The following is a 15,983-nucleotide window of genomic DNA, read 5'->3' on the forward strand; positions in this document are numbered from 1 at the left end:
CACTCTGATACAGTGTGTGAGTGTGGGTTAACTCACTTTCTGACACAGTGTGTGAGTGTGGGATATACTCACTCTCTGATACAGTGTGTCAGTGTGGGATTTACTCACTCTCTGACACATTGTGTGAGTGTGGGATATACTCACTCTCTGATACCGTGTGTGAGTGTGGGATTTACTCACTCTCTGATACAGTGTGAGAGTGTTGGATATACTCACTCTCTGATGCAGTGTGTGAGTGTGGGATTTACTCACTCTCGGATACAGTGTGTGTGGGAGTTACTCACTCTCTGATACAGTGTGAGATTTACTCACTCTGATACAGTGTGTGAGTGTGGGATTTATTCACTCTCTGATACAGTGTGTGTGTGGGATTTACTCACTCTCTGATACTGTGTATGAGTGTGGGATTCACTCATTCTCTGACACTGTGTGAGTGATTGATTTACCCACTCTCTGATACAGTGTGTGAGTGTGGGATTTACTCATTCACTGATACAGTGTGTGTGGGGGGGATTTACTCACTCTCTGATACAGAGTGTGAGTGTGGGATTTATTCCCTCGCTGATACAGTGTAAGTGTGGGATTTATTCTCTCTCTGATACAGTGTAAGTCTGGGGTTTACTCACTGTGTGATACAGTGTGTGAGTGTGGGATTTAATCACTCTCTAATACAGTGTGTGAGTGTGGGATTTACTCACTCTCTGATACAGTGTGTGAGTGTGGGATTTTCTCACTCCGAAACAGTGTGTGTGGGGGGGATTTACTCACTCTCTGATATAGAGTGAGAGTGTGGGATTTACTCACTCTCTGATACAGTGTGTGAGTGTGGGATGTACTCACTCTGATACAGTGTGTGAGTGTGGGATTTACTCACTCTCTGATTCAGTGTGTGAGTGTGGGATTTACTCACTCTCAGATACAGTGTGTGAGTGTGGGATTTACTCATTCGCTGATACAGTGTGTGAGTGTGGGATTTACTCACTCTGATACAGTGTGTGAGTGTGGGATTAACTCACTCTCTGACACAGTGTGTGAGTGTGGGATATACTCACTCTCTGATGCCATGTGTGAGTGTGGTATTTACTCACTCTCTGATACAGTGTGTGAGTGTGGGGTTAGCTCACTCTCTGATACAGTATATGAGTGTTGGATTTACTCACTCTCTGACACAGTGTGTGAGTGTGGGGTATACTCACTCTGACACAGTGTGTGAGTGTGGGATTTACTCACTCTCTGATACAGTGTGTGAGTGTGGGATTTACTCACTCACAGATACAGTGTGTGAGTGTGGGATTTACTCATTCGCTGACACAGTGTGTGAGTGTGGGATTCACTCACTATGATACAGTGTGTGAGTGTGGGATTAACTCACTCTCTGTTACAGTGTATGAGTGTGGGATTTACTCACTCTCTGACACAGTGTGTGAGTGTGGGATATACTCACTCTCTGATGCCATGTGTGAGTGAGGTATTTACTCACTCTCTGATCCAGTGTGTGAGTGTGGGATTTACTCACTCTCTGATACAGTGTGTGAGTGTGGGATTTACTCACTCCGAAACAGTGTGTGTGTGGGGGATTAACTCACTCTCTGATACAGTGTTGGAGTGTGGAATTTAATCACTCTGATTCAGTGAGTGTGGGATTTACTCACTCTCTGATAGAGTGAGAGTGTGGGAGGTACTCATTCTCTGATATAGAGTGAGAGTGTGGGATTTACTCACTCTCTGATACAGTGTGTGAGTGTGGGATTTACTCACTCTCAGATACAGTGTGTGAGTGTGGGATTTACTCATTCGCTGATACAGTGTGTGAGTGTGGGATTTACTCACTCTGATACAGTGTGTGTGTGGGTTAACTCACTTTATGACACAGTGTGTGAGTGTCGGATATACTCACTCTCTGATGCCATGTGTGAGTGTAGTATTTACTCACTCTCTGATACAGTGTGTGAGCGTGGGGTTAGCTCACTCTCTGATACAGTGTTTGTGTGTCGGATTAACTCACTCTCTGATACAGTGTATGAGTGTGGGATTTACTCACTCTCTGACACAGTGTGTGAGTGTGGGATATACTCACTCTCTGATGCCATGTGTGAGTGTGGGATTTACTCACTCTCTGACACATTGTGTGAGTGTGGGATATACTCACTCTCTGATACCGTGTGTGAGTGTGGAATTTACTCACTCTCTGATACAGTGTGAGAGTGTTGGATTTACTCACTCTCTGATGCAGTGTGTGAGTGTGGGACTTACTCACTCTCGGATACAGTGTGTGTGGGAGTTACGCACTCTCTGATACCGTGTGAGATTTACTCACTCTGATACAGTGTGTGAGTGTGGGATTTATGCACTCTCTGATACAGTGTGTGTGTGGGATTCACTCACTCTCTGATACTGTGTATGAGTGTGGGATTCACTCATTCTCTGACACTGTGTGAGTGATTGATTTACCCACTCTCTGATACAGTGTGTGAGTGTGGGATATACTCACTCTCTGATACAGTGTGTGAGTGTGGGGTTTACTCACCCTCTGACACAGTGTGTGAGTGTGGGATATACTCACTCTCTGATACCATGTGTGAGTTTGGTATTTACTCATTCTCTGATACATTGTGTGAGTGTGGGATTTACTCACTCTCTGATACAGTGATAGTGTGTGGGATTTACTCACTCTCTGATACAGTGCAAGTGTGAGATTTACTCACTCTCTGATACAGTGTTTGACTGTGGGATTCACTCATTCTCTGACACTGTGTGAGTGATTGATTTACCCACTCTCTGATACAGTGTGTGAGTGTGGGATATACTCACTCTCTGATACAGTGTGTGAGTGTGGGATTTACTCACCCTCTGACACAGTGTGTGAGTGTGGGATATACTCACTCTCTGATACCATGTGTGAGTTTGGTATTTACTCATTCTCTGATACAGTGTGTGAGTGTGGGATTTACTCACTCTCTGATACAGTGATAGTGTGTGGGATTTACTCACTCTCTGATACAGTGTGTGAGTGTGGGATTTACTCTCTCTATAATACTGTGTGTGAGTGTGGAATTTGCTCACTCTCTGACACAGTGTGTGAGTGTGGGATATACTCACTCTCTGTTACAGTGTGTGACTGTGGGATTTACTCACTCTCTGATACAGTGTGTGACTGTGGGATTTACTCACTAACTGATACAATGTGTGAGTGCGGGATTTACCCACTCTGATACAGTGTGAGAGTGTGGGATTTACTCACTCTGATACAGTGTGTGAGTGTGGGATTTACTCACTCTGATACAGTGTGTGAGTGCGGTATTTACTCACTTTCTGAGACAGTGTGTGAGCGTAGGATTTGCTCACTCTGATTCAGTGTGAGAGTGTGGGATTTACTCATTCTGACACAGTGTGAGTGTGGGTTTTACTCACTCTGATACATTGTATGAGTGTGGGATTTACTCTCTCTGATACGGTGTGAGTTTGGGATTTATTCTGTCTCTGATACAGTATAAGTCTGGGGTTTACTCACTCTGTGATACATTGTGTGAGTGTGGGATTTACTCTCCCTCTAATACAGTGTGTGAGTTTGGGATTTACTCACTCTCTGATACAGTGTGTGAGTGTGGGATATACTCACTCTCTGATACAGTGTGTCAGTGTGGGATTTACTCACTCTCTGACACATTGTGTGAGTGTGGGATATACTCACTCTCTGATACCGTGTGTGAGTGTGGGATTTACTCACTCTCTGATACAGTGTGGGAGTGTTGGATTTACTCACTCTCTGATGCAGTGTGTGAGTGTGGGATTTACTCACTCTCGGATACAGTGTGTGTGGGAGTTACTCACTCTCTGATACAGTGTGAGATTTACTCACTCTGATACAGTGTGTGAGTGTGGGATTTATTCACTCTCTGATACAGTGTGTGTGTGGGATTTACTCACTCTCTGATACTGTGTATGAGTGTGGGATTCACTCATTCTCTGACACTGTGTGAGTGATTGATTTACCCACTCTCTGATACAGTGTGTGAGTGTGGGATTTACTCATTCACTGATACAGTGTGTGTGGGGGGGATTTACTCACTCTCTGATACAGAGTGTGAGTGTGGGATTTATTCCCTCGCTGATACAGTGTAAGTGTGGGATTTATTCTCTCTCTGATACAGTGTAAGTCTGGGGTTTACTCACTGTGTGATACAGTGTGTGAGTGTGGGATTTAATCACTCTCTAATACAGTGTGTGAGTGTGGGATTTACTCACTCTCTGATACAGTGTGTGAGTGTGTGATTTACTCACTCCGAAACAGTGTGTGTGGGGGGGATTTACTCACTCTCTGATATAGAGTGAGAGTGTGGGATTTACTCACTCTCTGATACAGTGTGTGAGTGTGGGATGTACTCACTCTGACACAGTGTGTGAGTGAGGGATTTACTCACTCTCTGATTCAGTGTATGAGTGTGGGATTTACTCACTCTCAGATACTGTGTGTGAGTGTGGGATTTACTCATTCGCTGATATAGTGTGTGAGTGTGGGATTTACTCACTCTGATACAGTGTGTGAGTGTGGGATTAACTCACTCTCTGACACAGTGTGTGAGTGTGGGATATACTCACTCTCTGATGCCATGTGTGAGTGTGGTATTTACTCACTCTCTGATACAGTGTGAGAGTGTGGGGTTAGCTCACTCTCTGATACAGTATATGAGTGTTGGATTTACTCACTCTCTGACACAGTGTGTGAGTGTGGGATATACTCACTCTGACACAGTGTGTGAGTGTGGGATTTACTCACTCTCTGATACAGTGTGTGAGTGTGGGATTTACTCACTCACAGATACAGTGTGTGAGTGTGGGATTTACTCATTCGCTGACACAGTGTGTGAGTGTGGGATTTACTCACTATGATACAGTGTGTGAGTGTGGGATTAACTCACTCTCTGTTACAGTGTATGAGTGTGGGATTTACTCACTCTCTGACACAGTGTGTGAGTGTGGGATATACTCACTCTCTGATGCCATGTGTGTGTGGGGGATTTCCTGAGTCTCTGATACAGTCTGTTCGTGTGGGATTTTCTCACTCTCTAATACATTGTGAGTGTGGGATTTACTCATTCTCTGATACAGTGTGTGAGTGTGGGATTTACTCACTCACTGATACAGTGTGTGTGTGGGATTTACTCACTCTCTGAAACAGTGTGTGACTGTGGGATTTACTCACTCTCTGATACAGTGATAGTTTGTGGGATTTACTCACTCTCTGTTACAGTGTGTGCGTGTGGGATTTCCTCACTCTGATACAGTGTGTGACTGTTTGATTTACTCACTCTCTGATACAGTGTGTGACTGTGGGATTTACTCACTAACTGATGCAATGTGTGGGTGTGGATTTTACTCTCTCTCTAATACAGTGTGTGAGTGTGGGATTTACTCACTCTCTGTTACAGTGTGTGCGTGTGGGATTTCCTCACTCTGATACAGTGTGTGACTGTGGGATTTACTCACCCTCTGACACAGTGTGTGAGTGTGGGATATACTCACTCTCTGATCCCATGTGTGAGTGTGGTATTTACTCACTCTCTGATACAGTGTGTGAATGTGGGATTTACTCACTCTCTGAAACAGTGTGTGAGTGTGGGATTTACTCTCTCTCTGATACAGTGATAGTGTGTGGGATTTACTCACTCTCAGATACAGTGTGTGAGTGTGGGATTTACTCATTCGCTGGTACAGTGTGTGAGTGTGGGATTTACTCACTCTGATACAGTGTGTGAGTGTGGGATTAACTCACTCTCTGACACAGTGTGTGAGTGTGGGATATACTCACTCTCTGATGCCATGTGTGAGTGTGGTATTTACTCACTCTCTGATACAGTATGTGAGTGTGGGGTTAGCTCACTCTCTGATACAGTATATGAGTGTTGGATTTACTCACTCTCTGACACAGTGTGTGAGTGTGGGATATACTCACTCTGACACAGTGTGTGAGTGTGGGATTTACTCACTCACTGACAGTGTGAGTGTGGGATTTCCTCACTCTCTGATACAGTGTGTGAGTGTGGGATTTACTCACTCTCAGATACAGTGTGTGGGATTTACTCATTCGCTGACACAGTGTGTTAGTGTGGGATTTACTCACTCTGATACAGTGTGTGAGTGTGGGATTAACTCACTCTCTGTTACAGTGTATGAGTGTGGGATTTACTCACTCTCTGACACAGTGTGTGAGGGTGGGATATACTCACTCTCTGATGCCATGTGTGAGTGAGGTATTTACTCACTCTCTGATACAGTGTGTGAGTGTGGGGTTTGCTCACTCTCTGATACAGTGTGTGTGTGTGGGATTTCCTCAGTCTCTGATACAGTCTGTTCGTGTGGGATTTACTCACTCTCTGATACATGGTGAGTGTGGGATTTACTCACTCTCTGATACAGTGTGTGAGTGTGGGATTTACTCATTCACTGATACAGTGTGTGTGTGGGATTTACTCACTCTCTGAAACAGTGTGTGACTGTGGATTTTACTCTCTCTCTAATAAAGTGTGTGAGTGTGGGATTTACTCACTCTCTGTTACAGTGTGTGCGTGTGGGATTTCCTCACTCTGATACAGTGTGTGACTGTGGGATTTACTCACTCTCTGATACAGTGTGTGACTGTGGGATTTACTCACGAAATGATACAATGTGTGAGTGTGGATTTTATTCTCTCTCCAATACAGTGTGTGAGTGTGGGATTTACTCACTCTCTGATACAGTGTGTGAGTGTGGGATTTACTCACTCTCTGACACAATGTGTCAGTGTGGGATTTACTCACCCTCTGACACACTGTGTGAGTGATTGATTTACCCACTCTTTGATACAGTGTGTGAGTGTGGGATTTACTCACTCTCATACAGTGTGAGTGTGGGATTTATGCACTCTCTTATACAGTGTGTGAGTGTGGGATTTACTCATTCACTGATACAGTGTGTGTGTGGGGGATTTACTCATTCTCTGATACAGTGTGTGAGTGTGGGATTTATTCCCTCTCTGATACAGTGTAAGTGTGGGATTTATTCTCTCTCTGATACAGTGTAAGTCTGGGGTTTACTCACTGTGTGATACAGTGTGTGAGTGTGGGATTTAATCACTCTCTAATACAGTGTGTGAGTGTGGGACTTACTGACTCTCTGATACAGTGTGTGAGTGTGGGATTTACTCACTCCGAAACAGTGTGTGTGTGGGGGATTTACTCACTCTCTGATACAGTGTTGGAGTGTGGGATTTAATCACTCTGATACAGTGAGTGTCGGATTTACTCACTCTCTGATAGAGTGAGAGTGTGGGAGGTACTGACTCTCTGATATAGAGTGAGAGTGTGGGATTTACTCACTCTCTGATACAGTGTGTGAGTGTGGGATTTACTCACTCTCAGATACAGTGTGTGAGTGTGGGATTTACTCACTCTCTGATACAGTGTGTAAGTGTGGGATTTACTCACTCTCTGAAACAGTGTGTGAGTGTGGGATTTACTAACTCTCTGATACAGTGATAGCGTGTGGGATTTAGTCACTCTCTGATACAGTGCGAGTGTGAGATTTATTCACTCTCTGATACAGTGTGTGAGTGTGGGATTTACTCACTCTCTGATACAATGTGTGAGTGTGGGATTTACTCACTCTCTAATACTGTATGTGAGTGTGGGATTGACTCACTCTCTAATACAGTGTGTGAGTGTGGGATTTACTCACTCTCCGAAACAGTGTGTGAGCGTGGGATTTACTCACTCTCTGATAAAATGATAGTGTGTGGAATTTACACACTCTCTGATACAGTGTGTGAGTTTGGGATTCATTCCCTCGCTGATACAGTGTAAGTGTGGGATTTATTCTCTCTCTGATACAGTGTAAGTCTGGGGTTTACTCACTGTGTGATACAGTGTGTGAGTGTGGGATTTAATCACTCTCTAATACAGTGTGTGAGTGTGGGATTTACTCACTCTCTGATACAGTGTGTGAGTGTGGGATTTACTCACTCCGAAACAGTGTGTGTGTGGGGGATTTACTCACTCTCTGATACAGTGTTGGAGTGTGGGATTTAATCACTCTGATACAGTGAGTGTGGGATTTACTCACTCTCTGATAGAGTGAGAGTGTGGGAGGTCCTCACTCTCTGATATAGAGTGAGAGTGTGGGATTTATTCACTCTCTGATACAGTGTGTGAGTGTGGGATTTACTCACTCTCAGATACAGTGTGGGAGTGTGGGATTTACTCATTCGCTGATACAGTGTGTGAGTGTGGGATTTACTCACTCTGATACAGTGTGTGAGTGTGGGATTAATTCACTCTCTGACACAGTGTGTGAGTGTGGGATATACTCACTCTCTGATGCCATGTGTGAGTGTAGTATTTACTCACTCTCTGATACAGTGTGTGAGTGTGGGCTTAGCTCACTCTCTGATACAGTGATTGTGTGTCGGATTAACTCACTCTCTGATACAGTGTATGAGTGTCGGATTTACTCACTCTCTGACACAGTTTGTGAGTGTGGGATATACTCACTCTCTGATGCCATGTGTGAGTGTGGGATTTACTCTCTCTTTAATACAGTGTGTGAGTGTGGGATTTACTCACTCTCTGATACAGTGTGTGAGTGTGGGATTTACTCACTCTCTGAAACAGTGTGTGAGTGTGGGATTTACTAACTCTCTGATACAGTGATAGCGTGTGGGATTTAGTCACTCTCTGATACAGTGCGAGTGTGAGATTTACTCACTCTCTGATACAGTGTGTGACTGTGGGATTTACTCACTCTCTTATACAATGTGTGAGTGTGGGATTTACTCACTCTCTAATACTGTATGTGAGTGTGGGATTGACTCACTCTCTTATACAGTGTGTGAGTGTGGGATTTACTCACTCTCCGAAACAGTGTGTGAGCGTGGGATTTACTCACTCTCTGATAAAATGATAGTGTGTGGGATTTACTCACTCTCTGATACAGTGTGTGAGTGTGGGATTTATTCCTTCGCTGATACAGTGTAAGTGTGGGATTTATTCTCTCTCTGATACAGTGTAAGTCTGGGGTTTACTCACTGTGTGATACAGTGTGTGAGTGTGGGATTTAATCCCTCTCTAATACAGTGTGTGAGTGTGGGATTTACTCACTCTCTGATACAGTGTGTGAGTGTGGGATTTACTCACTCCGAAACAGTGTGTGTGTGGGGGATTGACTCACTCTCTGATAGAGTGAGAGTGTGGGAGGTACTCACTCTCTGATATAGAGTGAGAGTGTGGGATTTACTCACTCTCTGATACAGTGTGTGAGTGTGGGATTTACTCACTCTCAGATACAGTGTGTGAGTGTGGGATTTACTCATACGCTAACACAGTGTGTGAGTGTGGGATTTACTCACTCTGATACAGTGTGTGAGTGTGGGATTAACTCACTCTCTGACACAGTGTGTGAGTGTGGGATATACTCACTCTTTGATGCCATGTGTGAGTGTAGTATTTACTCACTCTCTGATACAGTGTGTGAGTGTGGGGTTAGCTCACTCTCTGATACAGTGATTGTGTGTCGGATTAACTCACTCTCTGATACAGTGTATGAGTGTGGGATTTACTCACTCTCTGACACAGTTTGTGAGTGTGGGATATACTCACTCTCTGATGCCATGTGTGAGTGTGGGATTTACTCTCTCTCTAATACAGTGTGTGAGTGTGGGATTTACTCACTCTCTGATACAGTGTGTGAGTGTGGGATTTACTCACTCTCTGAAACAGTGTGTGAGTGTGGGATTTACTAACTCTCTGATACAGTGATAGCGTGTGGGATTTAGTCACTCTCTGATACAGTGCGAGTGTGAGATTTACTCACTCTCTGATACAGTGTGTGAGTGTGGGATTTACTCACTCTCTGATACAATGTGTGAATGTGGGATTTACTCACTCTCTAATACTGTATGTGAGTGTGGGATTTACTCACTCTCTGATACAGTGTGTGAGTGTGGGATTTACTCACTCTCCGAAACATTGTGTGAGCGTGGAATTTACTCACTCTCTGATAAAATGATAGTGTGTGGGATTTACTCACTCTGATACAGTGCGAGTGTGAGATTTACTCACTCTCTGATACAGTGTGTGAGTGTGGGATTTACTCACTCTCTGACACAGTGTGAGAGTGTGGGATTTACTCACTCTCTGTTACAGTGTGTGCGTGTGGGATTTACTCACTCTGATACAGTGTGAGAGTGCGGTATTTACTCACTTTCTGATACAGTGTGTGAGTGTGGGATTTACTCACTCTGATTCAGTGTGAGAGTGTGGGATTGACTCATTCTGATACCGTGTGAGTGTTGGATTTACTCACTCTGATACAGTGTATGAATGTGGTATTTACTCACTCTAATGCAGTGTGTGAGTGTGGGATTTACCCACTCTGATACAGTGTGAGACTGTGGGATTTACTCATTCTGATACAGTGTGTGAGTGTGGGATTTACTCACTCTGATACAGTGTGTGAGTGTGGGATTTACTCACTCTCTGATAGTGTGTGAGTGTGAGATTTACTCATTCTGATACAGTGTGAGAGTGTGGGATTTACTCACTCTCTGATACAGTGTGTGAGTGTGGGATTTACTCACTCTGATACAGTGTGTGAGTGCGGTATTTACTCACTTTCTGATACAGTGTGTGAGTGTGGGATTTACTCACTCTCTGATAGTGTGTGAGTGTGATCCGTGTGGCGTAGCGTGAGTGTTCTGTGCCCATAACTCTGAAGTCGATGGATCGAAACCATTCTCTGCTGTTTGTATTCTCATTCACAGCAAACGGAAACAAGTTGCTCTATGTCTGCAACGCATCGGCCTTTTTCTTTCTTAGTATCAAAGTTTTGCTTTCAGTCTGAGCCGCTCTTTGACACCTGTTCTTCAGCTAACCACAGTACAGTCGAGGTGACTAAGTTGATTTATCCCAGAACAGTGTTCTGCCTCCTCTGCTGGATGAACGTTCACCTGATTGGACACTGGAGGGGTTCTTCGGCGACTTGTCTGTGAAAGCAGCACCGGAAGCAGCTGTGGAGAAAGATTGCAGTTTCCAGACGCAACTCTCCAATTGGATACTTCACGTCCTCAGATCTTAGACTTTCAATACCTTCGTCTGAGGAACAGGTAGAGCGGGAAATCGGACCTTGTTGATGAGAGCAAACTGCTCAATGCAGCAATGAGAAGCTCCTTAAACACCAGCGGTTTGGACAAGGATGGCACTCAGATGCAGGACTCTGGCTGGGGTTCAAAAGTAGGAAAAGCATATCTTGTTTGAAATGAAATAAAGATGAAGAAAGACTTTAAGTCGATTTGTGCACGGATCTTAGTTTCCGCGTTAACGCAGTGGATCAGACTGAAAGCAAAACTTTGGCACCAATAAAGAAAAAGGCAGATGCGCTGCTGAAAAACAGCAACTTTTTCCGTTTGGTGTGAGTGAGAATATGAATAGCAGAGGATGGTTTCGATCCATCGACCTCTGGGTTATGGGCCCAGCACGCTTCCGCTGCGCCACTCTGCTCGGTGTTCTTTATTGCTGTGGTCGGACTTGAGGCAAAGTTTGAGGAAGTCTGTAACAGCGTGATCAATGTTCCGAGAGAGATGAAACTGCCGCCCCGAACTTCATTTTATGAAGGTGATTCCAGTCACTCCCCATTTTCCCATCAGAACAACGTCACAGAAGAAATCACATCACCTTCACAGAACAACCATTCAGCACGAAAGTAAATTATCTAAACGATGCTGACCAGAATCAGTGAGCTCAAACTTGTGTTTTGCACTGAGTGCTGAATTTGGTGCTTTTTGAGTGCTATAGTAAGAGTTTGGTGACCGAGGGAGTATAAGGCTTCATTTTTATCCAAAGTTTAGTCTTTCTTTTATTTAGTTAATTAACTTAAAAGTTGCTGTTTGGTTTAGAAGAAGGTGAATTTTCAATAAGCTTTAAACATACTTCTACTTGTAGGCACTTGCAGCTGGAGCTTGTTAATTAGTTAATTGGATTAGGCCAGTTTTCAGTGGCTAGATTCACAGAATAAAAGTGATCCCCGACAGTGCAGACTTTGTTTGCACTGAGTGCTGAATTTGGTGCTTTTTGAGTGCTACAGTAAGAGTTTGGTGACCGAGGGAGTTAGATGAGGAGGGAGTAAGGTGCTCCTTTCATTTTGTTTCCGACATTTCCGCAAAGAGTGCGAAGAGAGCCAGGAGTTTACAGAAAGTGGAGCTGACTGGGAGCAGGGTCGGAGGGCGGAGATCTAGTTAATCCACGGGGCAGCTATATTCTGTCAGGTAAGAAGGGATGGAGGCTAGGCCAGTTGCATGCTCCTCCTGTAGGATGTGGGTGGTGAGGGATACCACCGGTGTCCCCGCTGACTATACCTGCGGGAAGTGCACCCAACTTCAGCTCCTCAAAGACCGTATTAGGGAACTGAAGCTGAAGCTGGATGAACGTCGGCTCATCCGGGAGGCAGAGGGGGTGATTGAGAAGAGTTACAAGGAGGTAACCACACCCAAGGTACAGGACAAGAACAGCTGGGTTACAGTCAGGGGGAAAAAAACAAACAGGCAGACAGTGCAGGGATCCCTCGTGGCCGTTCCCCTTCAAAGCAAGTATACCGTTTTGGATGCTGTTGGGGGGGATGACCTACCGGGGGAAGGCCCTAGCGGCCAGGTCTCTGGCACTGAGTCTGGCTCTGGGGCTCAGAAGGGAAGGGGGAGAATAGAAAAGCAATAGTTGTAGGAGATTCAATGGTTAGGGGAATAGAGAGGAGATTCTGTGTTCGCGAGTGAGACTCCCGGAAGGTATGTTGCCTCCCGGGTGCCAGGGCCAGGGATGTCTCAGATCGTGTATTCAGGATCCTTAAGGGGGCGGGGGAGCAGCCAGAAGTCGTGGTGCACATTGGTACCAACGACACAGGTAGGAAAAGGGGTGTGGAGGTAATAAACAAGTTTAGGGAGTTAGGCTGGAAGTTAAAAGCCAGGACAGAGTTGTCATCTCTGGTTTGTTGCCGGTGCCACGTGATAGCGAGGCTAGGAATAGGGAGAGAGTGCAGTTGAACACGTGGCTGCAGGAATGGTGTAGGAGGGAGGGCTTCAGGTATTTGGATAATTGGAGCGCATTCTGGGGAAGGTGGGACCTGTAAAAGCAGGACGGGTTGCATCTGAACCAGAGGGGCACCAATATCCTGGGAGGGAGGTTTTCTAGTACTTTTCGGGAGGGTTTTAACTAATTTGGCAGGGGAATGTAACCGGATTTGTAGTCCAGCAACTAAGGTAGTCGATATTCAGGACGCCAAAGCATGTAGTGAGGCAGTGGGGAAGGGAACACTGACAAAGGAGAGTACTTGCAGGCACAGAGGTGGGTTGAAGTGTATATACTTCAACGCAAGAAGCATCAGGAATAAGGTGGGTGAACCTAAGGCATGGATCGGTACTTGGGACTACGATTTGGTGGCCATCACGGAAACTTGCATAGAAGAGGGGCAGAAATGGTTGTTGGAGGTCCCTGGTAATAGATGTTTCAATAAGATTAGGGAGGGTGGTAAAAGAGGTGGGGGGGGGGGTGGCATTATTAATTAGAGATAATATAACAGCTGCAGAAAGGCAGTTCGAGGAGTATCACCCTATTGAGTTAGTATGGGTTGAAGTCAGAAATAGGAAAGTAGCAGTCACCTTGTTAGGAGTTTTCTATAGGCCCCCCAATAGTAGCTAAAATGTGGAGGAACTGATTGGGAAACAGATTTTGGAAAGGTGCCAAAGTCATAGGGTAGTAGTCATGGGCGACTTTAACTTCCCAAATATTGAGTGGAAACTCTTTAGATCAAATAGTTTGGATGGGGTGGTGTTTGTGCAGTGTGTCCAGGAAGCTTTTCTAACACAGTATGTAGATTGTCCGACCAGAGGAGGGGCAATATTGGATTTAGTACTGGGTAATGAACCAGGGCAAGTGATAGATTTGTTAGTGGGGGAGCATTTTGGAGATAGTGACCACAATTCTGTGACTTTCACTTGAGTAATGGAGAGGGATAGGTACGTGCAACAGGGCAAGGTTTACAATTGGGGGAAGGGTAAATACGATGTTGTCAGACAAGAATTTAAGTGCATAAGTTGGGAACATAGGCTGTCAGGGAAGGACACAAGTGAAATGTGGAACTTGTTCAATGAACAGGTGCTACGTGTCCTTGATATGTATGTCCCTGTCAGGCAGGGAAGGGATGGTCGAGTGAGGGAACCATGGTTGACAAGAGAGGTTGAATGTCATGTTAAGAGGAAAAAGGAGACTTATGTAAGGCTGAGGAAACAAGGTTCAGACAGGGCATTGGAGGGATACAAGATAGCCAGGAGGGAACTGAAGAAAGGGATTAGGAGAGCTAAGAGAGGGCATGAACAATCTTTGGCAGGTAGGATCAAGGAAAACCCCAAGGCCTTTTACACATATGTGAGAAATATGAGAATGACTAGAGCGAGGGTAGGTCCGATCAAGGACAGTAGCGGGAGATTGTGTATTGAGTCTGAAGAGATAGGAGAGGTCTTGAACGAGTACTTTTCTTCTGTATTTACAAATGAGAGGGGCGATATTGTTGGAGAGGACAGTGTGAAACAGATTGGTAAGCTCGAGGAAATACTTGTTAGGAAGGAAGATGTGTTGGGCATTTTGAAAAACTTGAGGATAGACAAGTCCCCCGGGCCTGACGGGATATATCCAAGGATTCTATGGGAAGCAAGAGATGAAATTGCAGAGCCGTTGGCAATGATCTTTTCGTCCTCACTGTCAACAGGGGTGGTACCAGGGGATTGGAGAGTGGCGAATGTCGTGCCTCTGTTCAAAAAAGGGACTAGTGATAACCCTGGGAATTACAGGCCAGTTAGTCTTACTTCGGTGGTAGGCAAAGTAATGGAAAGGGTACTGAAGGATAGGATTTCTGAGCATCTGGAAAGACACTGCTTGATTAGGGATAGTCAGCACGGATTTGTGAGGGGTAGGTCTTTCCTTACAAGTCTTATTGAATTATTTGAGGAGGTGACCAAGCATGTGGATGAAGGTAAAGCAGTGGATGTAGTGTATATGGATTTTAGTAAGGCATTTGATAAGGTTCCCCATGGTAGGCTTATGCAGAACGTAAGGAGGCATGGAATAGTGGGAAATTTGGCCAGTTGGATAACGAACTGGCTAACCGATAGAAGTCAGAGAGTGGTGGTGGATGGTAAATATTCAGCCTGGATCCCAGTTACCAGTGGCGTACCGCAGGGATCAGTTCTGGGTCCTCTGCTGTTTGTGATTTTCATTAATGACTTGGATGAGGGAGTTGAAGGGTGGGTCAGTAAATTTGCAGACGATACGAAAATTGGTGGAGTTGTGGATAGTGAGGAGGGCTGTTGTCGGCTGCAAAGAGACATAGATAGGATGCAGAGCTGGGCTGAGAAGTGGCAGATGGAGTTTAACCCTAAAAAGTGTGAAGTTGTCCATTTTGGAAGGACAACTATGAATGCGGAATACAGGTCTCTGTCTATGGGGTCTATGTTCATACATCTTTGAAAGTTGCCACTCAAGTGGATAGAGCTGTGAAGAAGGCCTATGGTGTGATCGCGTTCATTACCAGAGGGATTGAATTTAAGAGCCGTGAGGTGATGATGCAGCTGTACAAAGCTTTGGTAAGGCCACATTTGGAGTACTGTGTACAGTTCTGGTCGCCTCATTTTAGGAAGGATGTGGAAGCTTTGGAAAAGGTGCAAAGAAGATTTACCAGGATGTTGCCTGGAATGGAGAGTAGGACTTACGAGGAAAGGTTGAGGGTGCTAGGCCTTTTCTCATTAGAACGGAGGAGGATGAGGGGCGACTTGATAGAGGTTTATAAGATGATCAGGGGAATAGATAGAGTAGGCAGTCAGAGACTTTTTCCCCGGGTGGAATAAACCATTACAAGGGGACATAAATTTAAGGTGAAAGGTGGAAGATATAGGAGGGATATCAGAGGTAGGT

At 44.9% G+C, this 15,983-nt stretch overlaps 1 non-coding gene across 1 annotated transcript; it reads right to left on the reverse strand.

The window, feature by feature from the left end:
* Window positions 1-11,456: 11,456 nt before the first annotated feature.
* trnam-cau (transfer RNA methionine (anticodon CAU)) lies at window positions 11,457-11,528 on the reverse strand. The gene has a single exon. It is a non-coding gene; the product is annotated as a tRNA-Met (tRNA).
* Window positions 11,529-15,983: the final 4,455 nt, after the last annotated feature.

This window comes from Scyliorhinus torazame, chromosome 24 (assembly GCF_047496885.1).
Source record: "Scyliorhinus torazame isolate Kashiwa2021f chromosome 24, sScyTor2.1, whole genome shotgun sequence".
NCBI lineage: Eukaryota > Metazoa > Chordata > Chondrichthyes > Carcharhiniformes > Scyliorhinidae > Scyliorhinus > Scyliorhinus torazame.